Source organism: Opisthocomus hoazin, chromosome 18, assembly GCF_030867145.1.
Source record: "Opisthocomus hoazin isolate bOpiHoa1 chromosome 18, bOpiHoa1.hap1, whole genome shotgun sequence".
Lineage (NCBI taxonomy): Eukaryota > Metazoa > Chordata > Aves > Opisthocomiformes > Opisthocomidae > Opisthocomus > Opisthocomus hoazin.
Window position 1 is genome coordinate 16988670 of NC_134431.1, and position 6974 is coordinate 16995643.

The following is a 6974-nucleotide window of genomic DNA, read 5'->3' on the forward strand; positions in this document are numbered from 1 at the left end:
GAAGCCAAATATATATATAAAGTGCTAAAGATAATGACAGAGTGTGCATTATCAGCCTCTCATCACTGTATAGTTATTGGGGATAAATTTGAATCTGTGGTGAACTTCATATATCTCGCACCCATTGCTGACTATCAGTGAAGGTGACTCCAGGCAGGGGCAGCTTATCTCCAATAGTTTACCAAGTTAATTGAAATGAGCTTAAAACCGGCTCAAATGATCAAATTCTTGTACACAGGACTTTGTTTCTATCTCTTCGGCAATGTGAGGGGCGATCTGCAGAATTACAATGCGACAGAAGCAGGATTGCCAAGAGAGCTGGTCAGACACATCCTAGGAGGGAAAGAACGGTGAGCTTGGTGAATAAGTGCACTTTACTGACAAACAGCCCCTGCTATTTGAAAACACTGGATGATGATGATGATGATTAACAAAAATACTAATGCGTAATAGAATCGTTATTAACATTACTGTGAACTAGTATTTACATTTGCGCTGCTGCTCACCCTGCTTTTTTCAAGCAGTATTTTTCTTTAAGCTATGAATTTGAGCAGAAACTAAATGTTTATGTGTTATCAGGGAAATTGCCTCTTGCTCATCCTGTTATCACAGAACTTACCCGCACGCGGGGAGCGATGCCGTGAGGCTGAAGCGGCCAGTCCCACAAAAGACGTGACAAATAGCAGCCGTGCACCAGGGCTCGCTCTCAGAGGCCACTGCGAATAATGAATAGATTCTCGCCCAGCCCAGCTCTCTGTATCAATCTTAGCAGTAATTCAGTCACCAGTGCCGCACCTTTGTTTGGCCAAAACCTTCTTTCTTTTTTGTGCCAATACCTTTATTTGTGTCCTACACTAACCCAGATGTGGTAGCCCACACTGAAGCAAGGTAAACTGCAGCTGAAGTAGGTGCAGAGAAGGGCTACTTAGATGATGTGGGGAACCAGCCCCTTCTCCTACAAAAGAGAATAGGAGAGCCTGCCTTGTTTGGCCTTGCAAACCTGAGGCCGTGGGCGATGCCGTTGACGGTCTCCCCCAGTTCGGAAGGCTGCAAACACACATCACCATCCCCGAAAGTTGCTCAGCCCTTTCCTCAGTCCCCACAGCCCATTAGTAAGAGACTCCAGGGTTCATCACGAGTGCAAATAATAAATACTATCTGTATACAACAAATGATCCTTTGGACCATTAGAAGAAATAAGAGAATAAGAGAAGTAACTGTATTTTTAAAAAGCACCTTCATGAATCAGATCCTCTGTTTGCAGTGATGATATTGCTCAAGAGAAGATCTTACATCAACGTCTGTCTCAAAGCTAGACCACTCTCCTCATGGTAACAAATAAATGCACTTGTTCTGGTGTACTTGGTTCTCATAAGGACAATTACACAAGGACAGCATCAGTGCTGCCAGAAAATGAAATCAAGAGAGAGGAGTCAGTGGTTGCCAAAGCTGAGCCTGTACCTTATGAAATCTGATTCTCCCCCAAAGACACAACTCCAGCCTGGCAAAATTTGCAAAGGTGACAGAACTCACAGCATATTCCTTTGTTGTAAAATTCACTGAGGGCAGGAGAAGCCAAAAAAATAAAAGAAAAAAAATCAAACGCTCGAACATTTAAGAACTGGGTTTTAAAATAAATAAATAAACGCACAATGAAAGGTTATGCTGTCATTAAAGAAATAGCCAACACTTTACAGCACGAGTTAACACCGTGCTGCAGCAGACACTTTGCATTTGCAGCTAATCTACCAATGATTAAATGAGCTGTTATTGAGCATTTGCCCTGTTGAACTAGGTTTTTCTTATCCTTATTAATCATTCATTTTACACTACAGTAGCCTCCTGTCTTTAAGCAAAACATCTTTCTTTTCTTTTTTTTTCCAGTAAGGCAAATTTAGCTTTTTTTTCCTCCGGTGATGTCCTTTACGATCCCAAGAACAGATAGCTGAACAAAAGCACAAACAAAACCTGGGAGAGCTCGAAAGAGCGTGGGGAAGCAAATTCTTTTTGCACTAAAACTTGGGGAGTTAAAAGTAGAGGACATGGCTGGAGCCACTAAGCTCTGGTGTAAACACGGCCATTTAAGAGGATTTGCATACCATTTATTAACCTTCCGGAAGAACTACACAGACCCCAGTCAGGGAAAACAACTGTGTCCACATGTTCGTTTCGTTCCTGTTATCGAAATATGGCTTCTGCCAGCCACCTCCGAGCGTTTCCCGCAGGCAGATAAACATAGGGACCGGGAAGGGGGTGGACGGATCCAGCCTCTCTCCTGTCCTTTCTGGGTTTCATTGAATCTGGAATTCATTTTTCAGCTACATTTTAGGAGGAAAGGTGTGAGCAGCCACTTGCTGTGCTTTTGGTATTTGTTAAGGTACAGAAACGAAGGTGATCCCGTGCTCCAGGCAGCCCTGCAAGGAAAGGTGCGGATGCTGTGTGGACGCGTCTGTGGGCGCTGGTGATGTCTCGGATCATCTGCAGTGCCGGGGGCTGTGGCACAGCCCACAGCATCTCACACATCCTCTGGCTCCTCCACGAGGTCCCAGTCCTGTCCCTACCCTAATTTAGGATTTTGCCCTGCACCACCACAGCTTATGCCTCAGTTTCCCAAGCAGCAAACGAACACACCGACACCTCCTCTCCCCTGTCGGGCACCCCAGCTCTCCGGTGGCCACAGAAGCAATGTTCCTTGCTGCCTTTTTGCTGTTAACAGTCTGTATTTACCACATAAATTTCAAGGTGCTTAATAAAATATTCTCAGCAGTGAATTTCACAACTGTATGGAAAGAAAATTCTCTCTAGGGCATGTTACTGAGACTTTTGTTTGGGAAACGTGGAGGAAAGGAAAGCAAAAGGCTGTCCCCACAACAAGAAGTACTTTTGTGCACCCGCAGCAGGTAAGTGGAGACAGCAGGCGCGCACACGCAGAAGATGGGGTGGGGGGATGTTGGATGGAGATCTTCCAAAGGCACCAACGGCCCCAGCTTCCACTGAGCTTCAGCTGCACCTTTGCAAAATCTTCCAGCCTCCTTTCTCTTGGGGTGCCGGTGCTTCACAGGGAGCAGCCAAATGGGCTGGATCATGCTGTGGGTGCAAAATACCCGGGAACTTGGGAGATACAGATTGTCATCCCCATCCTACGTCGGATCTGCACAGCTCCAGAGTCCCTCTGATTACATCTGCACTGCTAGCGGAAACTCACCCAGAGCCTTGATCGTACAAATTACACATACTTGGTACCACTGGTGGCTTTTACCCCAGCAGTGTCTTAAGCTCTGGGTCTTCTTGTCCCTTACCAGGAGTCCTGGTGTGCTGGGACTGCATGAAGAAGCATGAAAGCCCCTGTGAAGGTACCAGAAGGGCCCAGATTTCCATGCCTGAGAGTGCTCTGCCCCAGCAGTGCTGTACGGGTGAGAAGATCGAAGGCATCAGCCAAGCTTGCACCTGGATGTGAATGAGGAAGAAGACCAAGCATCATCATGGACATGGTCAGAGGTGTGCAGAGCCCTCCAGCCCCAGCGCTCCTTCCCTGCCCCCCCCCCCCCCACACACACACACACACTCCTGCTTCAAAGCTCAATATAAGGATGCTACCAGCTTAAAAAAAATAAAAAAACAGAAAAGAAACCTTTTAAGAAGGGATTTCTGTCCCTTAATTTCCTCTGTGATTTCTTTTTTTCTCACTTTAAACACACGTTTCATTCACTTTCCACTTCGGTTTAGAAGTTGGATTAACTAATACATTTTTTGTTTTCATGTAACAGCATGTTGTTATGTTTACTTTGCAAGTGCTGCATAGGAATGGTTTTAAAATAATGCTCTACAATTGATTTTTCACTCATTTTTGGTTAAACTATGGGATCTATGCCATTGCTGTAGTGTTTTATAAAGCTCTATTTTTATGTGTTTGTTCTTTGGGCTATAATTTATTTTAACAGTAACTTTTTTAAACTCTTAATGTAACAAAATCCACCTTCATAATAGCTATACTACCACCAAGGATCTAGCACCACCTTCCAAAAGCCAAGGTGAAGGTGCAATTGAGAGAGAAAACCTGACATCCAATATGTTAAAGATATGTAGGAGAAGTGTAATTAATGTAAGACAGAAAGCAAAAAAGTAAGTTTTGAAATCTCTCCCAGCGATCACATACTTCACAGGGTAGTAAAAATGCAGTTCCAATGGTTATTTTTAGCCTGGCACACACGGGTATATTGTTACCCAGCCTGCTGCTCGAAGTAATTTTAAATATCTTCCCGAACAATCAAAGAAGATGCTATATTCAAGAACCGGCACTGAAGTCGCCTTTATCTCGCGTTCTCCATGAGAACATTTGACCTTCCTGATTTGGGTTCATTTGACAAGAATTTGCTGGCTGCTTGAAGATCTGCATCTCATGTAGAATGATTATAATAAAAGTTCATATCACAAACCCTACACAGAATAGCATTCTCTTTACCTACAAAAAGGTGACATTTTCCAAGCTGTTACCTAGAGAGCAAAGGACAAATGGAAAAGATCAGTCACATAAAAGCAGCATTATCATAACATCCCATGGCAATTTCAGAGTTCTTTGAAGGCCAGATGCTTCTGCTCCATATCTAAATTTCCTATAATAAGAGTCTCAATGGAAGCACAAAACATACCTGTGTCGCAAAGTAAAAAATCATGACTATCCTACAATTTCAAGTAATTTTCTGTTTGGAGTTGGTCAATTTTTTCAGTGTGAAAGCGGCACGGTTTCCCTAGAACGCCAGAGAGAGACAACAAAATATCGCGAATGAAGTTGAAGGAAATGCTACAGACAGATTGGAACCATTGAACTGGCTCAGCTGGACGTGCGCCGCGGCTAAGGAGCTGCAGCTGAGCCTGAATTTCCTCAAAGTGCAGGAATTGTCTGGCAGGATCCCATCTCATCCCTAACAGCTACTTCACAGCAAATGCAAGAAACCCTAGGGCTGATAATCCAAAATCGACCTGCGTGTAGGGGAAGCTTTTTGGTGGTCTCTTCCCATGCCAAGGCAGATAACTTCCAATGCTGTTTGAAAATGCTTGGGTCTACTGCAATATATTGGGTATATCTGTTGTACAGACTTCTGTGAAGCCTCTGAAGTTTGAAAGTCGAGGTTGGGAGTGAAAACCAAAAAAAGCCAGTCCTTCGCAAGATCTGAGCGCGGTCTGGGCTCAGCGACGAGCAGCCCCTGGGTACACCCTCAGCAAGCTGACATCTTCCAAACTCTGCGAGCTCGATTTCCTTGCACAGATGGCAACCTCGCATGGAAGGTCCACAGTGAACTCTAAAACTGTCATTTCAACCAAACACTGATGTCGGTCCTGCCTTTCTCAGGCCAAACTCATGCCAGACTATCTGCAGGAGCTGGGGAAAGAGACTGGCTTTGGGAGAGTGCAAACTGACTTCACTGGAACTCCTGCCAAGCCAGGCTGATGGAAATAAGAGGAAAAATCACTGTCCTCCAGTTTTAACTCCCAAAGGAAGCAGAGCCTTTGCACAGCCCTGGTTCCCACTTGCTTAGCCAAATGAGAACAAAAACAAGTAAGGAAGGCAGGGGATGCCATCCACAGAGTGTAAGCAATGCACATATCCACCCGGCCTTGCTTTGCTAAATCATCTCGAAATACAAGCTGGTTTCCTGGTCGTTGTTTTTTATTTATATATTTGGGGACTAAAAAAAAAGAAAAGAAAATCGATTCTTCTCTGATTTACGGTGGGGTTAAGGCAAACGTGAAGCCCATGTTAAGGCTGTTCATCTCATGATAAGGCAGCAAAAAGGTCAACAAATTACTCTCTCCCTAATGGTTCATTTGAACCAATGAAAACAGGATATTTTATCCTCCCGGGTCAGGCCTGCTTAGAAATCCTACGTCCCCTTCCCCCCTTCCCTCCTCAACCTCCCCCCGTACCTCCTCCCTCTCTCCCACTCCCAGCCCCTTTCTTTTAACTCTCTGTCTCTGATCCTCCAAGGTGACCTTTTCTCCCACTCCTAATACCAAATTTTCTGGCTGAGTGACGCTGAGTGTTGCTGCCGCCCTGGCCGGGGGTCCCTCGGCTCCGGGGCAGGACTCGAAGCTGCAGCCCCAGCCCGGGACGGGCTGTGCCACTCGCTGATGCTGCCGTGCCGAGCTGGAAAAGAAACCAGGGCAAGAAAGATGGAGGGGGTAAAGCCCTACAGCTCCTAGCCTGCTTGGGAGAGGTTTATTTGGCGATCTGAGCCCCACCAGTTATAAACTGGTGGGGGATGAGCTAGGGTTCTTCTGCTTTAGCCGGCGCTGGAGCAGCAAGCGCTCAGGGCCGCCTGGTAGGAACAGCCATCACTTCTAATCGTTATCCTCGCTGCTGATGGAAGTGGGAAGCAGAGGGATGGGAAGTTCAGCCGGGTGACATGATGCAGTTTTAATGAATCTCTCTTTTTCTTTCTCTTTTCTTCTTCCATTTTCTTCCCCCCACCCCCTGCCCTGGCCTGGCTGTTTTAATATGGAAATATAGCAAATTCTAACAAAATAAGGCTGGCACTTGGAGCACAGACCGAAGGCAAACCTCCAGGAGTCTTTCGGCAGTCGCAGGGCAGCAACAGCGCTACAGAAGCAATTAGTTCCTGAAGTTCTTTAATACAGGGCCTTTGGAGGGGGTGGACACTAGATTAAGCCCTGCTTCATTTGCCTATTTATTCAGCTGTCAGAAAGCTGAAAGGGTTAAATCGTCTGTGGGAGAAGAAAGACTCCACAGAGCCGGTCCCTGGAGTGACCGTCCCCAGCGAGCAGCCCTGGCGTGGACAACCCTGGCTCCATCGCGGCATGGCCGGTCGCTGCAGGATGACCTCACGCAGGAACTGGTTAGAAACCCACTGGGTTCCCCCCCCCAGCAGATGCAGGGTGCTGCGTGAGGCACGCAGCAGAACCTGACTCAGCAGTGCCAGGACCCACCGCCAGCAGAGGCGAGCAAAGCCCGGGGC